Source organism: Mus musculus, chromosome 9 (genome assembly GCF_000001635.26).
Source record: "Mus musculus strain C57BL/6J chromosome 9, GRCm38.p6 C57BL/6J".
Taxonomy (NCBI): Eukaryota; Metazoa; Chordata; class Mammalia; order Rodentia; family Muridae; genus Mus; species Mus musculus.
The window spans coordinates 116,522,576-116,541,859 of record NC_000075.6 but is presented as its reverse complement, the minus strand read 5'-3'; the positions used below and the strand labels follow the sequence as shown (position 1 = coordinate 116,541,859).

The 19,284-nt window shown below is 43.1% G+C and overlaps 1 long non-coding RNA gene across 1 annotated transcript; it reads right to left on the bottom strand.

Moving 5' to 3' along the window:
• Positions 1-1,453: 1,453 nt before the first annotated feature.
• Positions 1,454-16,729, bottom strand: Gm39449. The gene is made up of 4 exons (XR_871325.1): positions 16,655-16,729; positions 9,419-9,491; positions 9,221-9,323; positions 1,454-1,633 (listed from the first exon to the last, which is right to left on the bottom strand). It is a non-coding gene; the product is annotated as a predicted gene, 39449 (long non-coding RNA).
• Positions 16,730-19,284: the final 2,555 nt, after the last annotated feature.

The following is a 19,284-nucleotide window of genomic DNA, read 5'->3' as shown; positions in this document are numbered from 1 at the left end:
TTGGCTTTGTCACTTGCATCAGCCAATGGGACATCAGGAAGCACGACTCCATGAAAGCTATAGCAGGGCTTTTCATTTCGTGAAGGGGGAATCCCTGCATACCAGCTATCCCTTAACTTGGGCCTCCAGAGGACCTAGGGACCATCTTTCAAGGTCTATAATCAAGCTGTATCAAACATAAGGGAAGAATATTTCTCTAATGGAATGAGAGGCTGAGCACAGAGCTATCCTAAAGGACAAGCTAATTTTTATAACGTTCATGGGTAATGACTCTCTCTCTCTCTCTCTCTCTGTGTGTGTGTGTGTGTGTGTGTGTGTGTGTGTGCGCGTGCGTGCGCAGACATGCTTATGCCATGGCATGTATATGAAGTTCAGAGGACAATTTTTTGGGACCTAGTCCTCTGTGGGTCTGCGTTCCTGCCTTGCCACTGGGATACCAGAGTGTAGAAGGCTGACACTCAGGGAAGGCAGAGCGCAGTCAGTGCAATGTAGGAATACATGCCTGCCTAGCTACCAGGATGTCAGAATGTGGCAGGTTGGCTGCTCAGGGACAGGATGCAATCCAAGGATCCCTAGCCCAGCCAGAATGAACAGTTCTGTGGAGCTCTGGCCTGGCCTGAATGGCCTATGTGTTGCAGATCTTGTAGGGAAAGCCAGGGTGGGGCAAGGAGCAAGTGGTTGCAGACAACTAGAAGCCATAGCAGGGGTCACTAGGTAAGTAGGGGGATGTGTCTGCAATCAAAGCCAGAGAAAACTCTTCCCCTGTGTGTTACAGGTCAATAAGACAGTCACCCTCAGATGATTCTTGGTGAGATAACTCGTGCACTTTATTCCCTGTGGACAGGGACCTTATAAATACTTCGGAGGTAGGGTGGGATCCAGAGGTAGATGCTTCTCATTGGCTCAGTCTGAGATGTTAAGGGATGCTCTATTTGCATGGGGGAAGGACTTCAAGTGTTGTCCTTATGTGACTTATCTTGATGGTTCTCCTAGTGGGGTGTCATGGTCATATGTTCCAGAACAGGTAGAGTCTGGCAGGGAGCTGATTCTAATGTCTACCATGCTCAGTTATGAAATTTATCAGGGTTTTGAACCTTTTTCTGTTTTATGGCACTGTCCACCTGCCCCACAGTCCTGCCTGCCCCACAGTCCTCCCCTTCCATCTTGTTGAATCAGAGCCTTTCCTGTTATTTCAGCTGCCAAGATCCCTACTCCTAGGTAGCTGGCCTCACAGATTGCAGGGTGACTCTCCCATCTTGACATAGGAGTGTTAGGATTACAAATGTGAACCACTGTGTCTGACTTTTAAACATGAGCTCCATGGATAAACAGGTTGGCAGGCTTGTGCAACAAATGTGTTCACTTGCTATGTAGCCCCTGTATTAGGGTTACTTCTGTATTGGTCAGGATTTCTATTGCTGTGAGAAAACACCAGAGGCAAGGCATCTTAGAGAAGAAAGAATTTATTTTGGCCTTGAAGTTCCAGAGAGTTGCTAGTGCATGATGGGGAAACAGAGGTAGCTGGCAGCAGGCAACTGGAACAGCAGCTCACATCTTTAGCCTCAAACAGGAGCTGAAGAAGAGCATCATGGGACAGTATCCCAGGGAGCAAAGCAGCTCACCTAATAGTGGCCTGAAAATGGAAAGAGGGAAAAGAAAAAAACAGCACAAGCAAGGAGTAAGGGGAAAGGCAACTTCCGTGTCATAGCTCCAATGATCTACTAGGCTCCATCTTCCGGAAATCCACAGAAGTATGAATTTATCAAACTTGGTCCACACCTTCTTGACCAGTTACATCTTAATAGTGCTAAGGATTGGAGATCAGGACCTCTGTACACCATCTGTTAGGGGATGTTCATATGTAGCAACAGCACGAAGGAGGTTGCTTCCTAAGCTTGCCTCTCAACACTTACTGTTACTTAAGTAACATTTATTGTTCCTTTGTAATATACCTTCATTCCTAGACCCTTCCAAGTAACTAACCCTGTGGCTACAATTACAAGACACTCAATCCTTGCTTCTTTCTGTATTTTTGTTACTGTTGGTTGGTTGGTTGGTTGGTTGGTTGGTTGGTCTTCAAGACTGGATGTCACTATGTAGCTCTGCCTGTTCTGGAACTGATTATGTAGACCAGGCTAGACTCAGCCTCACAGAGACCCACCAGCCTCTGCATGTCAAGTGCTATGATTAAAGGCCTGAGACAGTATACCCAGCAATCTAATGTGTCTAGAGAGGAATTTCAATATTTACTAAAGAATCATTGCAGATCTCTAAGTAGGATCATATTAAGCATATCCAGCAACATTTAGGAACAACAGACATATAAAAACTAACACTAATACAGAAGGTGCAAGAACATAATGCTCTCTCTGCCTTCTGACATTTGTTATACATTTTGAAGGGTTCACACTTCCCCCCCCCACAGGGATGTAACAAGTGTTACTATTTCCTATGTTATACCTGTTGAAGACTTGAAGAGAATTTTTTTTTTTGTTACACCTTTTACCAGGCTATTTGGGGAAACTTTTCATGTATTTTAGACAGGTCTACATCCTCCGGAATCTTTTTTTTTTTTCTACCCACATTGACTAGATTTTACATCTATTGAATATTACAATTCAGAAGAGTGGCATTTTTACTCATCTCTCTAGTTACTATGATTCTCATTTTGGCTTCCCCACTGTTTTCCCCTGAGTACCTGGGCACATGAAAGATATTGATTTTTATTCCCACCTTTCCTTTGATTGTGGTTTTAGTAGAATCATCTCTAGTCTCTCATCATGAAGTATAACAGTGCCTGCTGATTTGTCAATATCTTTAGAAGGTTAGTCAATTCCCTTCTTTTCTCAAGTTTATTAATTATTTTATGTGCTATTGGCATTGCATTTAAGCCACTGTCTTTACTATTAGCTCCTAGGACAAGTGAGTTCTGAAAAATGTATCTATTATTATTGTACACTGTTATTAGGTTTTAAAATGAGTTTAGTAAAAGCGTTATAAAGAACTTCCAAATAAAAAGCACAACAGAGAAAAACTAACCAGACCCAAAGTCTGCCTATCTCAGTAAACTTCAGCCTATCAGAACAGGTATGCAGTAGCTGGGAGCGTCAGGCACAATGGACCTATACGTTCACTAGCAAATATGTTTTTTATGCATTTACCCACCACTGAAAAATTCAAGACAGTTAAAACTAGAGAAACAAATTAACTCTAGCTTGTGTCCGTTCCACGCACCAGCTGTTATTAATTTATTCAACAGGACTATATTCGTGTATTTCTGAGTTGTAGGGATAGCTGGTATGCTGTTAATATTCAGCCAAGCATGCGGCACACACCTTTAATCTCAGCACACGGGGAGGCAGAGGCAGGTGAATATCTGTAAGTTTGAGGTAGACCTGGTCTACATAAAGAGTTCCAGGCTAGCCAGGGATGCATGGTAAGACCATGTCTCAAAGAAAAAAAAAGAAAGAAAGAAAGAAAGAAAGAAAGAAAGAAAGAAAGAAAGAAAGAAAGAAAGAAAGAAAGAGAGAAAGAAAGAGAGAAAGAAAGAAAAGAAAAAGGAAAAGGAAAGAAAGAAAAAAGAAAGAAAAAGAAAAAAAGCTCCTTCAAGATATTTGTATATTTGTTCATAAATGACACTACATGGCTTGCTATCTTTATTTGTTAGCTATAGAGTTGGATCAAAGCTAGGTAGCTAGATTTATGGTCTGTCTTTTTCTCTCTATCTGAGGTAGCCTCCCTCATTGGCCATGGAGAAGGCAACATTTAACCCAAGGAGTGAGACATGCAAATGCTGGGGATGAAAGGCACACCCAGACAGACACTGCTCTTCTCTGTAAATTAACAAAGCCGCTCTATTCTCCTGGGTGGTATGCGTGAGCGCGTTTCTTGCCACCTGTCTAAATGTTTTGGATCCATGAATGAAAGACACACACGCAGGCTTACTTTGAAATATGCCTTAACTAACTCAATGGTTGGGCCACTCCTGGACCTCCATGTGGCTAACACACACCCCTCCAATATTCCTAAGAGGAGGAAAAGAAGAAGAGGGAGAGAAGGGAAGAAGGAAAGGAGTGGGAGGGGAAGTCATTGGGAAGCTGTTAACAATGGGTGGGCTCTGAGGGATGGAAGAAGGAGGAAGGCTTGCTCAGCTTGCAGGGTGATCCTGCCTTTCTGGGCTGTGGGATATCCTGTGGGGTAGAGTTTCCCTCACCTAAGAAATAATGGAAAAGGAAGGAGTTGCAGAAAGGTGCTAAAAGTTTCAACACATCCATCAAGATATTCAATGTCAAATAAAAGGTACAGGAATCAAACTCCCAGACATGTATGCTCTAACTCCCCTTTTTCAAAACCACTACCTAATATGTCAAATCTATGATCCTGCTTTATTTGGGGCTCAACTCAGGATATTTTCATTCATGATTCTAAAAGACCAAATAACCCCAAAGGCTGTCTATGAATCATATTTCTAGAGGCCTGCCTGATCCCCAGGAGATGCTGATAAGCTGGACCTTCGAGACCTTAACTGCTGGAAATATCAACATAAGCAGCTGAAGGCTTCACAGATACTTCAGAGTGCCTGATTCGTTCTGGCTTTGGCTAGAACCCCAAATCTGTTATTGTTCCCCTCCCAAGCACACACCCCTCCGACTGTGGAAAGCCTTCAGCAATGTCTGTGTTGCTCTCTTTCAAAGGACAAAGGATTATATCTAAAAGTGCCCTTGTCACTGCATTGCCTGCTAAGAGCAGAAACTCTGCTCTGCCCTTTTGTGTTTGTTTGTTTATTTGTTTGTTTTGACATGTGTGTGTATGTGTGTGTGTGTGTGTGTGTGTGTTGGTGTGTGTCACCTGTGTTTGAGAAAGGCTCACTGAAGCCAGAAGGCACATGTGTTCTGTCCCCCTCAGTTCTCTTCCACCTGTCCTCTCATTCTTCCTACGGAGTGAACCAGTGTGCATTGGCTAGTTTTATGCCAACTTGACATGAGCTCAAGTTATCTGAAAGGAGGGAAACACAACTGAGAAAATGTCTCTATAGGATCCAGCCGCAGGGCATTTTCTTAATTAGTGATTGATGGGGGAGGGCCCAGCCCTTTGTGGGTGATGCCATCTCTGGGCTGGTAGTGCTGGTAGTGCTGGTTTTAGAAGAAAGCAGGCTGAGCAAGCCAATAAGCAGCGTCTCTCTATGATCTCTGCATCAGCTCCTGCCTCCAGGTTCCTGCTCAGTTTGAGTTCCAGCCCTGACTTCCCTCAGTGATGGTTGCTATCTGGAAATGTAAGTCAAATACATCCTTTTCTCCCCAAGTTACATTGGATCATGGTGTTTTACCATAGCAGTAGTAACCCTAACTAGGACAGAAGTTGGTCCAAGATATTGGGATGTTGCTAAGACAGAACTGACCATGTTGATTTGGGGAGGATGGTGGAAGGACTTTGGAGCTTTGAGGGACAAAGGTCACTGAGCATTGAGAGCCTGGCAAGCTCTTCTGTCTGATTTGAGACCTTGGAAGATAAGAAAGTTGAGAGCAATGCTGACAATGGTGGTCTGGCTTGTCAAGTTCCAGAGGGAACTTTGAGTTTTGCTTACATTGGATCATGGGGACTCCATCGGGGCTGTTTGCTGTTTTGAGTTGGGAACCTGTGGTGCTGAGGAATCAGCTGTGGCCAGCAAGAGACTAAAACCACTGAAGTCTTTACTTTGCTGGCACAATGCACATTGGTCAGCTGGGGCTGAAGAATTGGTTGTGATTAAAAAGGTCAGAGTCATTGAGGTAAAGCCTTCTGGGAAGTGTTTGCTCTGAGTCGGAACAGAACATGCAAGCTGTGTTCTGGAGGTGGCCAAGGTCATATCTCCTGCTGGCAGCCATCCTCAATAGTGTGAAAGTCTCCCAGGTGGTACTGGTTTTGAAGGCATGAAGGAGGCAAGGAGAGCAGCTGAGGCTGGACACTGTTTCAGGGCTGGAGTCCTGAAGAAAGCCCCTCACCCCCCAGAGGCTATTGGTGGAAGTGCAGCCCAACTGCAGCAGAAGATCCCCGGAAAGCAGAAGCAATGGAGAGAAGCCAGCCAGAGCCTAGAAGACAAGCTGTGTGTGCTGCAGAGGGCAGAGCTGGAGAAGTAACCGGAGCCCCTTGGAGGAGCCCAGAAGATGGTGAGTGAATCCCAGATATTGGGAATCAAGTTGTTTATAGTTTGGGCTTGCTTGGTTCAGATGGTGACTGTGCCCAGTTTCTTTCTTCTTGGAGTAAGATGATATTTAACTTAATTTTGATTTTAACAGGATCCAACAGTTGAGAAACTTAGAATTTTAAAAGACTGCATTTGAAAGAGATTGAATTTTTTAAAGTGTTTGAATTTTAAAGACTATAGGGCTTTTCTAATTTGGAAAGTATATATATATATATATATATATATATATATATATATATATATATTCTTTTTTTATTCTTATTTTGTTAAGTACATCCTGACTGCAGCCTCCTCTGCCCCCTCCCACTACTCCCACCCCTGGCCCCTCCACTGCCCCTCTGCTTTCCTTCAGAAAAGAGCAGGCCTCCTAGGGATATCAACTGAACATGGCTTAATAAGATGCAATAAGACCGGGCACAAACCCTCATACCAGGGATGAGCAAGGCAACCCAGTTGAAAGAAAAGAGTCACATGAGCATTAATGTTGATACTAATGTATGATTTTTGCGAAGAATAAGAAAGGGCAGGTTATGGCTTTACAACGATGTGTTTGTGTGTCAAGTTGAGAAGGATTCAGTCATGCAGGCTAGTCTTATGTCAACTTAACACAAGCTGGAGTCACTGAAAAGGAGGGAACATCAATTGCAATAATGCCACCATAAGATCCTGCAGTAGGGTATTTCCTTAATTAGTGATTGATGGAGGAAGGCCCAGCCCACCGTGGGCATGGGTTCTTCATCACAGCGACAGTAAGCCTAACTAGAACCCAGTGCTTCTCATGCAGGCTGACTCTTCAGGTTTATAGAGGCAACAAATGCTTTCAAGCAAGGGAGACTCCTCAAAGCTGCCAACTAACTGAATGAATGAATGAACGAATGAATGAACTTAGGGAAGTGTTGTTGAGTCAACCCTGTTGGTCTTTCTGGCACCCAAAGCAAGGACAGATTCCTAGGAGAATATGAGAGAACTCATTAAAAAACAGAATAGTGTCCTCCTCGATGATAACGGGGAGTTTACACCCACCAGAACTTTATTTCTCATAGTTCTAGAGACCAAGAAGAACGGGATCAAAGCTCTGGCAACTTCGGCATCTTGAGAGGGTCCCATCTTGGTCTGTAAGATGGTAGCATGAGTTCTCAAGGGTGGAAAGGCTAGAACAGGCAAAGTAGAACTCTCTGCTTCCTTCTGGTTGTTCTGTGAGGGGCTACCCCACTGATGACACCTGGGTACCCAAGTGTCATTCATATCTGTGTCATCACAGTGACGCTGATGAGGGCTGGATGCTCATGTGTCAATCGTCTCTTTATGTTGTCACGGTGATAACTATATTGCTATGGCTTTTGGGACATGCGCATCCTATAATAGCTGTCCACATGATAAAAGAGTGGGCAGCGTATAGTGGGAGTAACCAGAAAAGACGAGAGAAAACAGATCAGAGAGTGGTTCTATGAATAACCTCTCTGAACAAAGATCCAGCCAGATCAAGTGTTGCCTGGCTATGAGCAGCTGAACCCTTTCAGTCATGGGCTTATCTGTTTTTAAAATCAATTAAATGCTATATGGGTTTCCTTGTGGAAAAGCAACAGCGTTATCCTTACTAATGTGATTAGCAAAGGCTCCTTCCAAGGGATTACTGCGCTGTTATTCCTTCTGGGGACACCGCTTTCCTCTGGGAGACTTTGAAGCATGTGACATGGGAGTGAGCCCTGACATCCCTTTCCCTTGGTGATTACATACACCTTTGTGGTAGAGCATCAAACATCTGGAGGCCTTAGTCTCAAGCCATACCTAGAGCTCTACCTATGATGCCGAACATCTGTATGACTCCTCAGCTGCATTAACCTGGAACAAATTCATTTGGAGCTTAGAAACATACACCAAGTTGTATCGGCCATTTGCAATCTGCTCTGTAAAACTAAGTAAAAGGCCATCTCGTTTAGTGCTTTTACATTTGTGGGGATCTTTCAATGTTTCACTATTCTCGATAGTCCTTTAAAAATTGTTTGCTTTTGGTTTTATTGATATGTGTCTGTGTATGTGTTCTTTGAGTGCAGATCCCATGGAGGCCAGAAGGGGGCGTTGAGTGCTCTTATTTGGAGTTACAGGCAGGTTAAGTCACCTGACCTCTGGGTTGTAAACCGAATTCAGTCCTCTGCCTATGCAGCCAGTTCTCAAATGCTGAGCCATTTCTCCAGCCACTTCATTGCCTGTCACAGAGGCTTACAGCAGCCTGTGGTTGTGTCCGGTACTTTTGCCTGTGTATTTATTTCCTCTGACTTTCCTAACTCCTCCTGACTTTAAGATCATGTTCTTTTAAGTACAGGTGAGTGAGTTTGTTTTTGGTTTGTTCATCTGTCTGTCTGCCTGTCTGCTCATTTTACACTGCTGGAGTGTGGAGTAAGGTGTGAAGTTCATTTTAAATCTTCTGTGTTTTTAAATATACTTAGTAACCAGTTTTCCTCATATAGATTACCGAGTAAAAGGTTATGTGTTAATAATAATTGTACGGCCATGTGAGCCATGAATGTGAACATTAGAAACCTGAGAATTGACAAGACCATTTTGGCACCAAGACCATGGGAAGAATTCTCCATCCTACATTTGTGAGATAGGTTTCTAGCACCTTTTGTTGTTGTTGCTGCTGCTGTCTTTTTATTCATTTATTTTGACAAAAGGGACAGTCACTGGCCTGAAGTGATGCCTCAGCCCTTAACATCGCTGGCTTCCTTTGCAGAGGACCTGGGTTCTATTCCCAGCACTCACATGGCTGCTCACAACCATCTGTGACCCCAGTCATAGAGGATCAGATGCTCTCTCCTGTCTTTCATGGCCACTGCACATAAATGCTGCATGAACACACATGCAGGCAAAACACTCAGACATACAAATATATTTTAAAGGCCGGTGAAGGCTTTATCTCTGAGCATCATAGAATCAAAAACTTATAGCTACTGTCTAAAACAATCCGTATTATTTCTTTTCTTGTTGACATGACAAACATCTTTTAAAAGCCCACTGAAGGAATGAAGAGCTTACCTTGGGACCTAGCAGGGAGGTGTGGTCCATTGTGGTGGGTAGGCATGGTTATAAAGAGATGTTTCACTTGTGACAGGACTGTGAGCATCTGGCCACAGTACCCCTGCAGTCAGAGGACAGGAACAGGTGAATGTCCCTCAACTCAACATTTCTCTTTTATTAGCTTGGGGCTCTTGGCTATGGGGTGGTGTCACTCACATTCAAAGCAGGTCTTTCCTTCTCAGTTAAGCCCCTCTGGGAATTCCGTCACAGATGTATCCAGAGGTGTCTCCTAGGTGACACCAAACAAAGTAAGTTGAAAATGAAGATAGACCCTCACAATCTTCAAATAAAACAACGAGAACCCATTGATAGCCAAAGTCAAGTGTTGGTCTGTCTGTCAGGAAGCATGTCTCCTGACTTCATTACACAAAACCCAGGAGACACACCCGAAGAAACACTGACAGCCATCATAGGAAAGGGAGCGTGAGGCAAGAGGCTAAGGATTAAATAAAGGCGTTCCCCCAAGGATGTCTTTGAGTTTTGAAAATGTTTCAAAATCATTTGCAATGGACACTCACAAGCCAAGGTTTGGAAGTAGAGAACAAACCAGCTACCACTGGTCTGCAGCCCCCTAGATGCCTCTTGGTGTACTGAAAGATGATGCTATTTCATGACCAACAACATCCTCCATTAAGCCATAATTTCCTTTCTTCTACAGTTCATTTCCAGGCTCACGACTCCAGCTTCATCTCCCACATAGGCAGTGTTCTCCCTATGGCTACAGCACCACAGCCTGGGGTGACATGAAGAGGCATAGTTCAGAAGTGAGGGTTTATGCACAGCCTCGGGCAGCTCTGGTATCACAAGGTGGAAAGGTGTAGCCATTTTTGAAGGGGTTGAAAGGGCCCTGATTCCCAGACAAGGCTTTCTGGAATGCAGGCTCAAGGAGGATAGTGATTTTGTGCCAATTTTAACATTTGTTTAAGCTGAAGGTATAGTCGCAGATGCCAAGAAGGTAGAAAGGAAGAAAAATATATACCTTTGATGATCATTTTTACTTTTCTCTTTGCCTCATTTTATTCTGCCTTGGAGATGAAAAAAAAATTCTTTTGACACCTAGCCAGAGGACACACAGGGATTATATAATATTGTCACTTTTCACTAGACTGTATAGATTTTGCTACCTTATAGTTTGATTAAATTACATACAGCCAAGAATAAAAACACATACACACATATATTCTGAATATTTTTCTCTTTTTAGCTATGTGTGTATGTACACTTAAGTGTTGATACCTGTAGAGGCCAGAAGAGGGCACCAGGTCTCCTGGATGTGTAGTTACAGCCAACTGTGAGCTGCCCAATGTGGTTGCTGGGAACAGAACTCGAGTGCTTCGGAAGTACAACTACTATTCTTAGACATATCTCTAGCTCTACGAATTAAATTTATAGTTTACTACAATGCTTTCAACAGCACTAAAGTTCAGTTCAATATGCTTCTATACAACGATGCACTTACTGGAATAGAATAACAAGAAATTAGAAATAGTTCCTACCTTGTCAGATATTTTCATCTATGGTTTGTTGGGCAGGAAGGTAAATGGAGTCTCTCTCTCTCTCTCTCTCTCTCTCTCTCTCTCTGTGTGTGTGTGTGTGTGTGTGTGTGTGTGTATTGTATATGAATGTTCCTGCTTTTCCACCTAAGGGGTTTGAACTCAGAACAGTGCTCACACAACCTAACACTTATAGAAAGAGATCCTAGACTATGTCAGACAGGGGAGAAAGAAGCAAGTCAGAACAGTATGTGAGAAGGTGGCTGTTTCTTTCCATGCTAGAATACACACTCTATAACCAATCAGTTTTACTCTTGTTATTCTTGAAAAAGTAATGAAGGTACGTGCCTATATAAGGAATACTGTACACGTTCATAGAAACTCAACCCTAAAGGCCCCAAAGAGAAACCTCCAGTGTCCAACATGCACATGACTTCTTAGATGCTGGAGTACCCATCCCCCTAACAGTGGACCACTATTATGCAATAAAAACACAAAACATGTTTGAAGACAAATGCAGCAGAACAAGATGGTACCCAGAAACATTATGTTAAGTCATAATATTAAGTAAGCATGGAGGATCCCAGGCTGGACTCCCGACCTCTAGAATGGTAAGGTGCCAAGTTTGTGTGTTCAGCCATAAAGCTTATATTATTTTCTTCTGGTGAAGTGGAAAACTGGCACAGGAGATTGCTTTAGGTTCTGTGATGCTTCCTCTGTGCACAGAGCAGAAGACTTTTATTTGAAAAAGAAAATGAAAAACCTGTTTTAGTATTTAATTTCTAAAATGTGGAGCAAGACATAGGTATTTTTTGCACATCCCATAAATACCCTTTGTTAAATGGACTTTGTGGTCATCTTCCTCTAGATCAAAGGCTCTCCTCTTTCCTCCCTCACTGTGCTGTGTCTCCTATCAGAGTTATCATTATACATTATTCTGTGATTTCATTTTATTTTAGTTTTTTGTTTGACAAAGAATCCTTTCATAACTGTTTGACAGAGAGTCCTTCATAATTGATATGAAGTCTTAGACTCCAGCTTCATCTCTTAGACATCATATCAATTGCTTGATTGCTTGGCTACTTTATTCCTTAGCCCTTTTTCCTCTGTATAAAATTGGTTGGTATATTAATATAGCTGTGTTATATTCAAATGTGAGTTGTGAACATTCCAGTACTCACTTGTCATTGAAACCCCCACTGCCTCAGCATTTCTGTCATTTCATAATGGCTCTATTGTCTCTGTCTCCCATTCATTTTTATCAATTTATCACTAAATCTGTTGATTCTGCTACTATCATGAGATTCCCATTCCCATTCTAACCTCCAATTATTTGTTACTAATTTTGTCTAACTATTTACACTATGTCAGACAAACTTACCCAATCTCTTGGTGATTTTACTATAATTAGTTTACTGAAGTAGTGTTAGGACTTTAAGTCTGTCTTCAGCAGAATGAGACAACTATTATATTCTCACAGTGTGAATGTTTAGCTATTTAAGCCAACTCATCTTTGGCTTTCCCACCCATTATTTGATATTCATGTATGCATAATATATTTGCTTGGCATTTGTCTTTGTTTAAATAATTTGGTGGTTTTGTATTTTCTTAACTAGTGTTTATAAAGTATAAATCATTTCCTTCCTTTCTTGCCTTTCCTTTTTGTTCTTTTAAAGACTTGATTTTGTTGAAAGTATTTTAACATGTATTTATTTTATCCTATGACTCCTCTTTTAGGTTATTAATTTATGCACTTATGTTTATTACTTTTATTTTTATCTTTATGTGTGTGTGTGATAGGGTTGTCTTTGTATGTGTAGTATGCAGAGTGTGGTGTTGTTGAGGAATTTTAATCCAGAAACATGGCTGCTTTGACAAGGGATCACATCCAAAGACCTTTCTAGGTCTACATGATCTGGCTGCAATGCAGACATACCCTTAGTACACACCATTAATCCCAAACAATGAAAGTCAGGTTAGTATGTAGAAGAAAGCACCCATGTTTGAAAGTGGCATCTAAATGAGGGGCAGACAAAGTGATGAATCAGAGAAAGATTTGACAAACTGAGTTAGAGATATGACATGCCCAACTCTCATGAGAACAGCACAAGAAAGAGAGTCTACCTAAGAGCATCCCAGAGAAAAAGAGATGGAGAGGGGGCAGGTTTACTAGGGCAGTTTTACAGAGACAGGTTACAGGCTGCAGGTGAAGACAAAATGAGCCAAATGAGGTGAACCAGCCAGCCAGAGTTCAGAAAGAACTAGAAAGGGTGAGCTTATCCAGCAGTAAGTATCCAAGATGACAGCTATATCTGTGAATGAAAGTTACCTTTATATGTATGTGTGTGCAGTGCATGCATGTGAGTGCAAGGGTGTTCCAGCCTGTGCATGTGCATGCAGAGGTCAGAAGAGGATGCTAGTGACCTTCCCCTATCACTTTCTTTTTGTTCTTATCAACTAGGGTCTCTTACTGAATGGGAAGATGAAAGTTCAGGTAGAATGGAGGCCCAAGAACTCCCAGGATCCACCTATTCTGCTCCTCAAAGCTGGAATTATGAGCATATGCCACTCTGCCTGCCTGTCACATGTGTGCTAGGGATTTGATCTTGGGTCCTTATGCTTCTGTGTCAAGTATTTTACCCATGGAGCTATCTCCCTAGCTCCTTGGGATAGTTTTTGTACCACAGTGATGAAACACTTCACAAAAGTGACATAAGGAGGAAAGGACATAAGCAAGCAAAGATTTAAGAGGCTCAGTCTGTTACCATTGGCTCTACGTTTCTGTGTCCTTAGTGGGGCAGAGCATCATGGGAAGAGAAAAACACAGTATAGGCTACTCACTTTTTGGCCAACAGGAAGTAGAAAGCTGTGCACAGGATACCTCCCCCATATGCACCCCAGTGAACTAATTCATTACTTCAGGGTGTTCCTGCTTCCTAAGGATTCCAGAACCTCTCTATGCAGCCATCAATTGTGTGCCAGACCTCTTGGAGGGGACATTATATTCATAATACAACAGGTATATAAAAAACCCTATATAGACTGTATTATACCTTTTGTGTTTCTAGCCTTTAATAGTAAGTTATTTTAAAGGCATTTATTATAGTCTGAAGAGTGGCTCAGAGGTTAGGAGTGTGTGCTGCTCTTGCAGAGAACCTGAGGTCATTCCCAGAAGGCCTACAGCTGCCAGTAATCCAGCTCCAGGAGATCTAAGAGGAGGCCTTCCACTGGCTTCCTCAGGAGCTGCACACAACTTTGAAAAAATATTTAAAAAAAAAATCTTGCATCAGTTGGTGGAGTTAAGTGAAATTGGAAAAGTTCAGCAATTCTATATACCAAATATATGTACTTATGTGTGTATTCTGTGTTTTTACAGAAATAACTTCTCAATGATTTTCATCTTTTGTACATGTGGGACACTAAAACTGATTTGGATTTACGCATATCACTTTGAACAGCTGGTAATTTATGTAGTAGAAAATACATTTTGCTCTATTTTATATGTTCCTACAGTTTTTAATTAGAAATGGAGTATTCAAAATATATACAATTTGAAACATAAATGGAACCTTTCTCCTTTGACCACCACCTTTACCAGTTTGTGGGGTTTGTTTGTTTGTTTGTTTGTTTGTTTTTCTCCCCAAGGGCAGTCCCATGAGCATGCATGCAAGGTAAAATGTACCTGCTGGTTTGTGTTTTCATATTGTTATCTAAGTAACAATACGTCTTGCATTTAGAATAGGTTGGCTCATGTTACTGGTTGAATAACATTTCAATACACAATTCTGCCAGAATTAACTCATCTATGGACACACCATTGCTGTGGTTTTATTCTAAACTCCTGACACTTCTAAAATGTAGTATTCTGTGCAGTCCCCATGGCATGGTGCATATGCAGCAAAGACTCTGATGAAGGAAGGCTGAGAAGCAGTGTTGATTTGCTGAGGTAAGTACAATAGTTAAATGTTGAATGGCTAGTATTAGATCTGTGTTAGAAGTCAGATGCTCAGGACCCTTAAAGTGCCATTTCAGGCTGGAAAATGACTCCTGCCTGGTAAAATTAGACTTATTCTTGGGATACAAAGAGAACTGAGATAAGATTCCTCTTGTGATAAAGTCCTTCTTGGTATAAGGTAGCTAGGGAAGGTAGGCAAATGAGGACATGGAAGCCATTGAGAATGGGTGCCTCCATCTTTCCTTGGCTTGTCTCTCCTTAAGATGTAAAATGCCATATAAAAATGAGGTCTCAGGAATTTGTCAAAAGCCATTAAAGAAAAAGTTACTTCCTTCTTTTCAAAAGGATTAAATTTGAGTTCTAACCCCAGATAGAGACATGGCGTTCTGATCTGCCCCAGATACTAAAATGTTACATATTACTGTCTTTCCCCTTAAACATTAATGCAGCTCGGTCTGTCAGTCACGTGGTCTAGAGACCACTCTCAGGAAAGCCGATTCATCTGAAGACATGCTAAGGAGATGGGAGGAATATTTACCCCCTCAATGAAATCATGAGAAGCCCGCCCTTGAGGCGGTTGCTTGAAGATCTTCATTTCTCTTTCCTCCTGGAATTCCCAGCTTGTCTGCCCTGTTCTTTTTTCTCTTGGACTCTAATGAAATGCTCCTCGCATATACTGTTGAATTCATTTTCAACTTTTATTAATGGAACAGAGACTCATAAGAGATCCCCAATTGCCCTAGCTTTGGCCCTCCATGTGTGTCAGTGAAATGAGAACAAGGATGCCAGTGTGCAGCAGGATAAAGCTGAGGCTGTGGAAGAGACAAGAGAGATGTGATGTCTTCAGGTGTTAGTGGTCAGTGGCTTCAAGATGGGGTGGGCATTCTGTGTCTAACCACCAATGAGCTTCCCTGCTGTTGTGACCAGATACTGGACAAGAATCAGCTTAAGGGAGGAAGGATTTATAGTTCAGAAGCTATGAACCAGCATGGTGGGGCAAGCCTGGTTCTGTGGGACACAGAAACAGGATGCCAGAGTTCAGATGGATTACTCATTTTCTTCCTTTCATGTATTGTGTCTAAGACCCCAGCCCACAGGATGGCATCACCCACATCCAGAGTGGGTTGTCCACTCTTAATTTTCTCCCTTGAAACACCTCATCAATATGCCAGCTAACCATCACAGTAACAATAGCAGAAGTTTCTAGAATTTTCATAGTAGAGTGAATGGACCACAAGGACTTGAAGCCATGCCTGAGGCTGTCCCAGAATGAGAACAATAACACTGAGGTGAAAACAATTCCAAAAGTTATTTGATGGGTTGGTTGGCTGGTTGACTCCTTTTTTCCTAACCAGGATCTAATATATGATCCAGTTGACCACAGACTCAGTGTGTAGCCCAAGCTGACCTTGAGCTCTCTGTCTTCCTTGCCTGTGAGTCTAGAGTGAATAGGTGTGTGCGCACACAGCCAGCTCCCATTGTTCTTCATTCACTCACTCTCTCCACATGAGACACTCGTGAGAGTTCAGGTCTAAGTAAGAATGCCCGTGTCACAGAGCCTCTGATCATCTGTGCGCTTGGCCTCAAGGACGCTCTCCTGCCTGCCTAACCTAAGTGCAGGCAAAAAAAGCCCTTCATTATTCAGTCTGGGTGTCAGAGTCTCTTCTACTGTCAAAATGCCCTCTGCCAACTGCCAGGGAAGGTTTGCTTTCTCTCACATTTTGTGTTCTCTCTAGAAGTGTGGCGACAATCCTAACACACTGCTGAATTTTAATAGCCAATTTAGGCTGGCCATTAAAACACAATGGCACACTATAAAACCACAGAAATGAGTTCCTTCTAAGTGCAGCTCCCAAGGAGACATAATTCCAAAAGAGGGAAAGCTTGACTGGACTCAGGGTGGGTGTGGCCAGTCTCATCCGATCACCTTAAAACTGTTTCTACCTTTCATGCTGGTTTCTGTATCCTGAGTTATCACATCAGGACCACTGAATGGTGCTTCCTCAAATGGGATCTCCTTGCCTGTGGTGGGATCTGCCATGACCTCATAAACCTATGGCACAGTGACATCATCATCCTGTGGTGAGATGTGCAGTGACATCATCAGCCTGCAGTGAGATGTGCAGTGACATAAGCCTGTGGCACAGTGACATCATCAGCCTGTGGTGAGATGTGCAATGACATAAGCCTGTGGCACAGTGACATCATCAGCCTGTGGTGAGAATGTAGCCTCACATTCCAGCTGTCTCAACTAGAAGGAACTAGAGAACTAACTCTATGGGGATGCTGAGTGTTGCATGCCTCTAAACCAACCCCCCTAAATAACTCTGTATGTGTGGTGTGCATGTGTGTGTGCACTTTGTACTTGTGTATCTGGAGGCCAAAGGACAAACTCGGGTGTCATTACTGAGGTTTCTCTGTTTCTACCTTTTGCTTTTTTGAGACAGGATCTCTTACTGGCCTGGAAATAGGCCAGGCTGTCTGCAAACCCCAGGGGTCTGACTGTTTCTGCCTCTCTGGCACTGGGCTATAAGATGCATGCCACCACAGCAGGTCTGTGGATGCGGCTCCTGGAGGAATGCCAGGTTGAGTTTACTGACAAAGCTGCCACACTGCTTGCTTTCCTTCTTCAGAACCTGGCTGTCTCTCAGAGGTTGAAATGGCTCTGGCGTGGCCTGCCTGCACTTTCCAAGTTTATTTCCCCAGCCGTCCTCACGTGACTAACTCCCTGGGAGCCAAGAGCACAAAATTCATCCTGAGGGTGGGTGAGCTTGAACAGGTAGACAGAGTTAGAGGGAAAATGCAAATCTAGCCTGGCAGTTCAGCTAGTTCACTGTCCAGCCTTCCTCACCAACCACTGGCCGCAAGATACTCTTGTGTACCATAGGGTACATGGCTGTTCCAGAGCCAACCATGGATGAGAGGTGACCTTGAGGAGAGACTAGCCACACTTCTGTGCTAGTGGCATGTAAACAAAAGAGCCAGGCTTGGGTCCCCTAGGAAGAATATCACCGTGCTCTCTGTGGAGGTTCACAGTCTGTTGCCAGGGAGGAGGCCTTTAGCATCCTCCAATTACAATGAAATGGAGATTATGGGAAAGCCTAAAAGGTGGTGGGCATCCCTGGCTTCCCAAGGCTCTTGCTCTCTGTCAGATACAACTAGAAACAGAACCTGGTGTAACTTGTTGGGCCTGCAGGACCTGGTTTCAGGACTTTTCAGTTCTCTTTGTAGTCCTCAGGCACAAGGCTGACCACTTCCCTCCCTGCAATTAGGGACAGATACATCAAGGTACATCCTTCTGGTTAGGATGGGGGAGGGAACATCTTCCATCATCCATCCCAAAAGATGGAGGCCTGCTTCTAGTGTGAGGATGGATACTTCCTTTCTGTGTTTGCAATCCTCTTCTCTGGTTTGTTTGGTTTTTTTTTTTAAGGAGGGGGGGTCAATCAAGTAGGGGGTCAATCCCCATGTGGCTGGACTTTAAGCATTAGATCTGAGGACAGCTGGGGGGGGGGGTGCCGAGTGAGACTTTGTCTCAAAAAACAAACAAACAAGCTAAAAACAAAAAGCAAGCAAACAAGTAAAAAAACACACACACACTGACAAAAGACTGGGGTGGGGGAGTGTTGGGGAGAAGGAGGCAGCAGAAAGATGAGACCCTTCCAGGTATAAACCTCTGTGACTCCTTCCTTTTCCAAGGTCATCAGGCTCCTGCAGGACAGCTGGCTCTGCCACAGGGCTTAGCATTTCACCAATAAAGAAACAACTACCTTCTCCACCTGACAACAGAATTCTAGAAAGCCAAATTCAGTTCTCTCAGCTACCATGGGTGTGTCTTTGGGGTGTGTGTTCAGTTAGGCTACAGACTAAAGGACCTGCTGATATTTTTTTCCCCTTTATGAGGGCTGTTGATGTTCCTCTCAGAATGGCAACTGGATCCAGGAGCAAACCTTCCCAGTGAATGAGAAATGTTCCCTAAGGGAAATTAGGGCAAGGCTCCAGGCAGACCTGAAGCTGAGACCACAGAGGGGTGCTGCTCACTGGCTTGCTCACCCTGATTTCTATACAACACACAACTTATTGCCTGGGGTGGTTACAGACTGATGTCTGTAGGTCAATCGAATGGAGGGATTTTCTCAACTGAGGTTCCCTCTTTGCAGATGTCTCCAGCTTGTATGAAGTGGACAAAACTAACCAGTGAAAGGGAAACACATATTTTGAGTTAACCTTGGAAATCACAGAATTTACTCTCTTGATTAAGGTTACGACAAACTTTTTGAAATTCAGGAGGAGATAAATTTCCAATGCAAGGTGAGAAGAACATATGAAGCTACATTGTAAGGAAGCCTGTAGGGGCTGGCAAGAAAAAATTGGTGGATGGAGGAGCTGGCCAGAAAGCCTGAGGAACTGAATTCCATATCCATAGCCCACATGGTAGAAAGATAAACTGGCTCCTGTTGTCCTCTAACCTCTACACAGTAAACTGTAGCATACACACACACACACACACACACACATACACACACACACACACACCCCAGTGGGGAGAGAGCAAATAGTAACTTTTATTTTTA